A 10,000-nucleotide genomic window follows, 5' to 3' on the forward strand; every position below is an offset into this window, starting at 1 on the left:
CTGAGGGAGAGTGAGAGGGAACTGAGGGAGAGTGAGAGGGAACTGAGGGAGAGTGAGAGGGAACTGAGGGAGAGTGAGAGGGAACTGAGGGAGAGTGAGAGGGAACTGAGGGAGAGAGCGAGGGAATTGAGGGAGAGTGAGAGGGAACTGAGGGAGAGTGAGAGGGAACTGAGGGAGAGTGAGAGGGAACTGAGGGAGAGTGAGAGGGAACTGAGGGAGAGTGAGAGGGAACTGAGGGAGAGTGAGAGGGAACTGAGAGAGAGTGAGAGGGAACTGAGGGAGAGTGAGAGGGAACTGAGAGAGAGTGAGAGGGAACTGAGAGAGAGTGAGAGGGAACTGAGGGAGAGTGAGAGGGAACTGAGGGAGAGAGAGAGGGAACTGAGGGAGAGTGAGAGGGAACTGAGGGAGAGTGAGAGGGAACTGAGGGAGAGAGTGAGAGGGAACTGAGGGAGAGTGAGAGGGAACTGAGGGAGAGTGAGAGGGAACTGAGGGAGAGTGAGAGGGAACTGAGGGAGAGTGAGAGGGAACTGAGGGAGAGTGAGAGGGAACTGAGGGAGAGTGAGAGGGAACTGAGGGAGAGTGAGAGGGAACTGAGTGAGAGTGAGAGGGAACTGAGGGAGAGCGAAAGGGAACTGAGTGAGAGTGAGAGGGAACTGAGGGAGAGTGAGAGGGAACTGAGGGAGAGTGAGAGGGAACTGAGTGAGAGTGAGAGGGAACTGAGAGAGAGTGAGAGGGAACTGAGGGAGAGTGAGAGGGAACTGAGGGAGAGAGAGAGGGAACTGAGGGAGAGTGAGAGGGAACTGAGGGAGAGGGAGAGGAAAGTGAGAGGGAACTGAGGGAGTGTGAGATCTGGAACTGAGTGAGAGTGAGAGGGAACTGAGGGAGAGTGAGAGGGAACTGAGGGAGAGTGAGAGGGAACTGAGTGAGAGTGAGAGGGAACTGAGAGAGAGTGAGAGGGAACTGAGGGAGAGTGAGAGGGAACTGAAAGAGAGTGAGAGGGAACTGAGGGAGAGTGAGAGGGAACTGAGGGAGAGTGAGAGGGAACTGAGGGAGAGAGAGTGAGAGGGAACTGAGGGAGAGTGAGAGGGAACTGAGGGAGAGTGAGAGGGAACTGAGGGAGAGGGAGAGGGAACTGAGGGAGAGTGAGAGGGAACTGAGGGAGAGTGAGAGGGAACTGAGGGAGAGTGAGAGGGAACTGAGGGAGAGTGAGAGGGAACTGAGGGAGAGTGCGAGGGAACTGAGGGAGAGGGAACTGAGGGAGAGGGAACTGAGGGAGAGTGAGAGGGAACTGAGGGAGAGTGAGAGGGAACTGAGGGAGAGTGAGAGGGAACTGAGGGAGAGAGCGAGGGAATTGAGGGAGAGAGTGAGAGGGAACTGAGGGAGAGAGTGAGAGGGAACTGAGGGAGAGTGAGAGGGAACTGAGGGAGAGTGAGAGGGAACTGAGGGAGAGAGAGAGGGAACTGAGGGAGAGTGAGAGGGAACTGAGGGAGAGTGAGAGGGAACTGAGGGAGAGTGAGAGGGAACTGAGGGAGAGTGAGAGGGAACTGAGGGAGAGAGTGAGAGGGAACTGAGGGAGAGAGTGAGAGGGAACTGAGGGAGAGTGAGAGGGAACTGAGGGAGAGGGAGAGGGAATTGAGTGAGAGTGAGAGGGAACTGAGGGAGAGTGAGAGGGAACTGAGGGAGAGTGAGAGGGAACTGAGGGAGAGTGAGAGGGAACTGAGGGAGAGTGAGAGGGAACTGAGGGAGAGAGTGAGAGGGAACTGAGGGAGAGTGAGAGGGAACTGAGGGAGAGTGAGAGGGAACTGAGGGAGAGTGAGAGGGAACTGAGGGAGAGTGAGAGGGAACTGAGGGAGAGAGCGAGGGAACTGAGGGTGAGTGAAAGTGAACTGAGGGAGAGAGCGAGGGAACTGAGGGAGAGAGCGAGGGAACTGAGGGAGAGTGCGAGGGAACTGAGGGAGAGTGAGAGGGAACTGAGGGAGAGTGAGAGGGAACTGAGGGAGAGTGAGAGGGAACTGAGGGAGAGTGAGAGGGAACTGAGGGAGAGTGAGAGGGAACTGAGGGAGAGTGAGAGGGAACTGAGGGAGAGTGAGAGGGAACTGAGGGAGAGTGAGAGGGAACTGAGGGAGAGCGAAAGGGAACTGAGGGAGAGTGAGAGGGAACTGAGGGAGAGTGAGAGGGAACTGAGGGAGAGAGAGTGAGAGGGAACTGAGGGAGAGAGAGTGAGAGGGAACTGAGGGAGAGTGAGAGGGAACTGAGGGAGAGTGAGAGGGAACTGAGGGAGAGCGAAAGGGAACTGAGGGAGAGTGAGAGGGAACTGAGGGAGAGTGAGAGGGAACTGAGGGAGAGTGAGAGGGAACTGAGTAGGTGAGGCTCGCTTTCTCATCCTAATCATATCATCAAATGCATTTTATAAAAGATGTAGAATATGTTCTTCAGATTGTTAGTAGAACATACTTTGATGATATTACCAATAACAAGTAATATTATATATGTAGATATCCAATTATTTTGTTATTTCAATGTATCCTATTTTCTCTCCCTTCATGGGCAAGTTCTGTTATTTGTGATAGCAATATGATAAAAAAAACTACATCATTTCTTCTTATAAATTCAAAATAAAGATTGCGAGACATGTTTAAAGGTCCAACTAATATCAAAATATGCTCTACAAATTATTTGTAGAATATATTTCGATGATATTAGCAAATAATCTATGTTGTTACTCAATTATATTATTACAAACAGCAGGACATTAGTGGATCTATCTCGAAAATCATCCACGAAAATTGACTCTATCTCGAAAATCATCCAGAAATCATCCACTAAAATTGACTCTATCTCGAAAATAATCCACAAATTATCCACTAAAATTGAGTCTATCTCGAAAATCATCCACAAATCATCCACTAAAATTGACTCTATCTCGAAAATCATCCACTAAAATTGACACAGAGACACAGAAAAGTGGAACAGCGAGTATATGTATGTGTATGTAAATGCATGTGTGTGATAAGATAAATATATAAAAAGAAAATGACATGCAAGAAACAGAACATTTTATTGATGCAAACACATGCCTATGCAAATATTCAAGTAAGATAATAGGGATGACAGCAAACAGAAAACATAAATAAAATTGAATATGACACGGTTACAGAGGGGAACTTCACAGGAACAGGAAGCAGGTTGCAAAGGGATGGGGGGGGGGGGGGGGGGGGGGGGGGCAAGAGAGTGAGGGAAGGGGGATCCCAACCACACAATATATATATATATACATATATATAAATATTTATATATATATAAATGTATATATATACTCATATATAAATGAATAAATAAATAAATAAATATATATATATAAAATACATATATTAATATATATATATACATATATATATATATACATATATGATATATATATGTGTATCTCTCTCTCTTTTCACTCCTCTCTCTCTCTTTATATATATATTTAAGATATATATATAGATATATATATATATATATATAATATATATATATATATATATATATATATATATAATATATGGTGTGTGTGTGTGTGTGTGTGTGTATACATTGTATACATATATATGTAATACATATATAGTATACATATATAGTACATATATATGTATATATGTATACAATACTGTACATACACAGACACACACACACACACACACACATATATATACATATACATATATATATATATATATATATATATATATATTATATATAATATATATATATATATTATATATATGTATATTATATATATATATATATACACTTATATATATATATATATATTATAATATATATATATATAGTATAATTATATTATATATAGTTATATAATAGCTGATGTATATTGTAATATATATATGTGTGTGTGTGTGTGTGTGTGTGTATGTATATATATGATATATATATATATATATAAAGTATATATATATATATATATATATATATATATATATATATATATGCATATATATATATATATATATATATATATATATATATATATATATATATATATATATATATATATGCAATATATATAATATATATATATATATATATATATAAGATATATATATATATATATATATATATATGTTTTCTTCCAGCACAAGTTTTTCATCACATCCTGAGCTGTACCAGCTAATGCTGACTGTATTAATTCTGTCTAATACTCTTGTGCCCAATTTAATCTCGCTGCCAATTCTTCAAAATTGGAAAATAAATAATCTGCTTGATAATCGCTAAACCTTAGAACAGGGCTTGTATACTTGGCTATATCAAAATAATTTACATTATCTGAATAATCAATTCAATTATGATTCATGCTTTACAGGATTTCTGATTCAGCATTCTTCTGAATTTAAATTCCCTCTTAATTTTGCCTTTACATTATCTTTATCAATGTTAGTTTGCATTTCTAGAACTTTTATCTGTTGCTCAAAGATTAAAACATTTACATATGTCATTTTTTGACGTTTTTATCAGCTAAATATCTAATAATTATTCTTTCTTGGCCGGTAGTAGCATTTATCTTGTGGGTGCAGCCACAAGATCTTAAAAAAAAAAAAAAAAAAAAAAAATGTTTTTACAAAGAAACTACCCTGGTTCTTGCAAAGTCAAGAGTCCAAGACAGGAATCCTGAAGCCGAGTCAGCAAGTGTTCAGCAAAGCAGGACCGAGCAAGAGAACACAGGGGAGGATCTTGGCACAAGAATCAAAAGAGGAGGCAAGACAGAACAGCGGAAAGATAAGATATGAATAATCTTGATGAAAGATGAATATGAATAAATGCTTTATTGTACATAGACACAAGTTTCCAATGCAGGAAAGACCTGCGTTGAAAACTTTACTGGCATCTTAATTTTACTTCGGCAACTTCAACTTCGTATGCTTACTTCTATTCTTATCTTATCTGTACATTTCTTAGATTATGTTACTTTGAAAAAAAAAGAAAAAAGAATTGGACAAATATGTTAAGACCCAACATGTAGCTTAACACATGACTGTAATGTGTCTATGTACAATAAAGCATTTATTCATATTCATCTTTCATCAAGATTAATCATATCTTATCATTCTGCTTAATCTTTCTTTTTGGATTATTTAGACATTATAAGCGTGTTCCACTACAAGATGGCATCTATCATGGCAGGTCATTTATCTACACTTTTCCTCCTTTCCCTCCCTTTTTCTCCTTTCCCCCCTCTTCTCCCTTTTCCCCTCCTTTTCACCTCCCCCCCCCTCCCCTATTGTCATGGTTCAACTTTATTAGGTTTTGATAAGCAAGCCACCACAACAATCCTCACGAAGTTATCCCGCTGTCATGTGATTTGATTTCATTATCAGCTTATCTAACTGATATTTGGTCATCATCTATAAAGATGTATATTATTTGTCAACGTGGAAATTAATAATATACATATATTCAGTATATATATATATATATATCTTTTTACATTTCTCGTTGAAAGATGACATTTTTTTGAAAGAAAGTATAATGAATAAAATATAATTGTAAAAGAATAATTGATATCAACAAAATTTTATGTTGTATAAGTCTAATCCGTGGGTGAAATCTTGTGAAATTTCGATGATTGTCTTGTGAGACTGGCATCTCTCGCTCGCACACCGTTGGCGCACATAAAATACCTGTCTTATACGAATGCGATGTCGACACGAATGCATCACGTGCGCATCTGCTCTCCAAGGTGGGGAACCAGTCAAAAGCAGAATTAGAGAGTAATGAAAGGCAAGAGACAGTAAGGAAAGGAACAAAACGTATTCTAAGCACGGATGGGAGTGAGGCGCCAGGCAGTCATTACAGCAACTTCACGTGTTTGAACTTGAAAACATTAATGCATAAGATTTAGTAGATGTGGGGGGGAAAGAGCGTCCCCCCCCTCTTACTCTCATACTCACTCACATCCTCACTCACTCACTTACTTACTTATTTACTTACTTACTCACTCACTAACCCAATCACTCACTTACTCATTTACTTTCTTACATACTTACTTACTCACTCACTAACCCAATCACTCACTTACACCCTCACTCACTCACTTACTTACTTATTTACTTACTTACTCACTCACTAACCCAATCACTCACTTGCTCATTTACTTTCTTACATACATACTTACTTACTCACTCACTAACCCAATCACTCACTTACTCACTCACTTACTCTCTCTCCCTCTCTCTTTATATATATCTCTCTCTCTCTCTTCCCCGTCCTCTTACTTTCCCTCTTCCTACCTCCCTACACACCGAACCTTACCTATAACAGTGATTATATTCAAGTCAGCTCCTATACCAAACAAAGATAAGACGACTGCATTTATAGATGAAAATGCTCACACACACTCCATAACTGAAAGCAAACATTACAAAAGTAATACAGAACTTGAGCGGGACAGTGTAGCGCAAATGCAGGATAGTCATGCACATGGTTAAAGATTCCGTGTGGAAGTATTGTTGGCTGTAGTGCTGTATTTTAACGTTGGTGGGTGTGGGATTTGGGGTGAGGGGTGATGAGGTGTGGTGCGATTTTGAGTGTAGGGAGTCTGATTAGAGAGTGTGTGAGAGAATGTTGTGTTAAGTTTGTTTGTGTGTGTGTCTATCGTGTGTGTGTATGTGTGATTGTGTGTGTGTGTGTGTATACTGGGGAGTGTGTGCGGTGTGTGTGTGTTGTGTGTGTGTGTGGTGGTGTGTGTGGTGTGGTGTGGGTGGTGTGTGTGTGTGTGTATGTGGGTTGGGTGTGTGCTGGGACATCGCCATTCTATATCTCTATCTATCATCCTCTTGTGGGTGTGTGTGTTTGTGTGGAGTGTGTGTGTGTTGTGTGTGTGTGGGTTGGTGGTGTGTGTTTTTGTGTGTGTGTAGTGTGTGTGATGTGTGTAGTGTGTGTTTGGGTGTGTGTGTGTGTGTAGTGTGTGTGTGTGTTTGTGTTGTGTGTGTGTGTGTTGAGTGTGAGTGTGTGTGTGTGTGAGTGTGTGTGTCTGTGGTGAGTGTGGTTGTGTGGTGTGAGTGTGTGTGTGTGTGTGTGTGTGTGTGGGTGTATGGTGTGTGTGTGTGTGTGTCGTTGTGTGTATTGAGTAGACGTTGGTTTGTGGGTGTGTGTTTTGGGTGTGTGGTGTGTGTGTGTATGGTGTGTGTGTGTTGTGTGTGTGTGATGTGTGTGTGTGTGGGGTGTGTGTGTGTGTATAGTAGTGTGTCATGTATGTCTGTGAGTGGTGTGTGTGTGTGTGTGTGTGTCGAGTGTGTTGAGTGTGTGTGTGGGGGTGTGTGTGTGAGTGTATGTGTGAGTGTATGGGTGGATGTGTGGGTGTGTGTGTGTGTGTGTGGGTGGGTGTGTGATATGTGTGTGTGTGTGTGTGTGTGGTGTGGGTGGTGTGTTTGTGGAGTGTCTATCTTCATATAATAATAACATTTATATATCTCTATTATATATATATATAAATCTCTCTATATTCATCTCAACTATCTCTATGTGTGTGTGTGTAGTTCGTGTGTGTGTGAGTGTGTGTTGTGTGTTGTGTGTGTTTGTGAGTATATATGTATGTGTGTGTGTGTGTGTGGTGTGTGGGGGTGTGTGTGTGTGTGTGTGTGTGTGAGGTGTGAGTGTGTGTTTGTGTGTGTGTGTGTTGGTGTATGTGTGTGTGGAGGTGTGGTGTGAGGTGAGTGTGTGTGTGTGTGTGTTGTGAGTGTGTGTGTATATATCTATTTATATATATATCTATATCTCACATATATCTATAATATACATATATATATATATATCAACTCTAGTACTGTGTTGTGTGTGTGTGTGTGTGTGTAGTGGTGTGGTGTGTGTGTGTGATGTGTGTGTGTGTGTGTGGTGTGTGTGTGTTTATGTGTGTTGTGTGTGTATGAGTTGTCTGTGAGTGCGTGTGGTAGTGGTGATGTGGTTGTGTGTGTGTGTGGTGACTGGTGTGCTTGTGGTAGTGTGTCGGTGGTGTGTGTATGTGTAGTGTGTGGGGGTGTGTGTGTGTGTGTGTGTGTGTGTGTGTATGTATGTCTGTGTGTGGTAGATGTGTGTGTGTGAGTGTGAGTGTGAGTGTGTGGTTGTGTGTGTTGGTGAGTGGTGTGTGTGTGTGTGTTGTGACTGTAGTGTGTGTGTTGTGTTGTGTGGTTTCGAGTGTGTGTGTGGGTGTGTGAGTGTGAGTGTGAGTGTGTGATTTGGGTGTGTGTGAGTGAGTGTGTGTGTGGTGTGGATAGAGTGAGAGTGTGTAGAGTGTGAGACTCTCACCACACACACACACACACACACACACACACCACACACTCACACACACACTCACAGCACACACACACACATAATATATATATAAATATATATATATTATTATTAGATATATATATATATAATATATTTATAATATATATATACACACATACATATATATAGATATATATTATAAATATATATATATATATATTATATATATTTATAATATATATAATAATATATATAATATATAATCTAATATATATATATCTATATATATATATATATATATATAAATATAATATATATATATATATATACACACACACAAACACACACACACACACACACACACATACACACAAACAAACACACACACACACATCACACACATAAATATATAGATATATATATAATAAATATATATATATATATTCATATATTTTATATATATATATATATATTATATAGATATAATTAATATATATATTTAATAATATATATATATATATATAAATATATATAGTATACATATACACATATATCAAAGTATATAAATATATCATATATATATATATATATATATATATATATTATATATATATATATCTATCTGTAATAATTGTATGTATCTATATAATACAAAAATACATACATACATACATATATATAATATATAATAAGATATATATATATATATATATAATATATATATATATATATATATATATATATATATATATACATAAATACACACTCACACACACCACACACACACACACACACCCACACACACTACACACATCACACACACACACACACACACACATATAATATATATATATATATATATATAGATATATAATATATATATATATAATTATATATATATTTAAGGTATATATAATTTCACACTCACACACAACACACACTCGCACAGAGATGCATATATATATATAATAGCTATATATATATAATATATATATATATATAATATAATTTTATATGTATTATATATATATATATATAATATATATATATAATATATATATATATACATACATATATACATATACATATACACACATATAGATATATGTATATACTCATATATTGAGAGAGAGATAGAGACGTACAAGATATAGCTAGATGATATATAAATAAACATATGCACGTATGTCCGCATATTTGACAGGAATATCTGAATAGATAAATCTATAGATTGAGATATACAAATAGACGGGCAGATATGGATAAACCGATAGATATATAGGTAGCTTAATGAAATAAAGTATCCACACGTATACATATACATACAATGCTGTATAAGCCAAGACGTATATAGAGAGCAACAATATAAAATTCCTCCACGGACAGTCTAATCACTTTGTGTCTAACTGTGCATTATGCCACAACACGCAGCCCTCTCACCTGTGTATGACTCAGAATGCAAATGCCATAATAACCAGGTATCGTGGCAACCGACAGAGAGATTGGTATCTGAGGGAGAAAGGGTGAGGTGAGATCGGAAGATTTGCCGAAACGGAATTGACTTTTGGATCTCGCGGGCGAAGGATCTCTCAGCGGCTCCGTTTTCTTTGAGGGAGACGATCACTACAGAAAACGGTAAGTTGGAGAAACTGTCTTATATACGTTCATTGTTGTTTTTTATAATTATTATCGTAGGTAACCTCTGCTGAAGGGAAGGTTTAGGGTTTTA

The 10,000-nt window shown here is 38.4% G+C and overlaps 1 protein-coding gene across 2 annotated transcripts in view; it reads left to right on the forward strand.

The window, feature by feature from the left end:
* Positions 1-9,766: 9,766 nt before the first annotated feature.
* The window catches only part of LOC122253905 (sodium- and chloride-dependent glycine transporter 1), a 17,290-nt gene continuing 17,056 nt past the window's right edge, over positions 9,767-10,000 (forward strand). Inside the window, exon 1 of one of the 2 annotated variants that reach the window (XM_086531937.1) lies at positions 9,767-9,906. The gene's annotated coding sequence lies outside the window, so the exon portion shown is untranslated. The remainder of the gene's footprint in view (positions 9,907-10,000) is intronic. The other variant, XM_086531938.1, reaches the window with a different exon arrangement.

Source organism: Penaeus japonicus, unplaced genomic scaffold (genome assembly GCF_977035675.1).
Source record: "Penaeus japonicus unplaced genomic scaffold, GWHDUDI00000001_assembly GWHDUDI00000036, whole genome shotgun sequence".
Taxonomy (NCBI): Eukaryota; Metazoa; Arthropoda; class Malacostraca; order Decapoda; family Penaeidae; genus Penaeus; species Penaeus japonicus.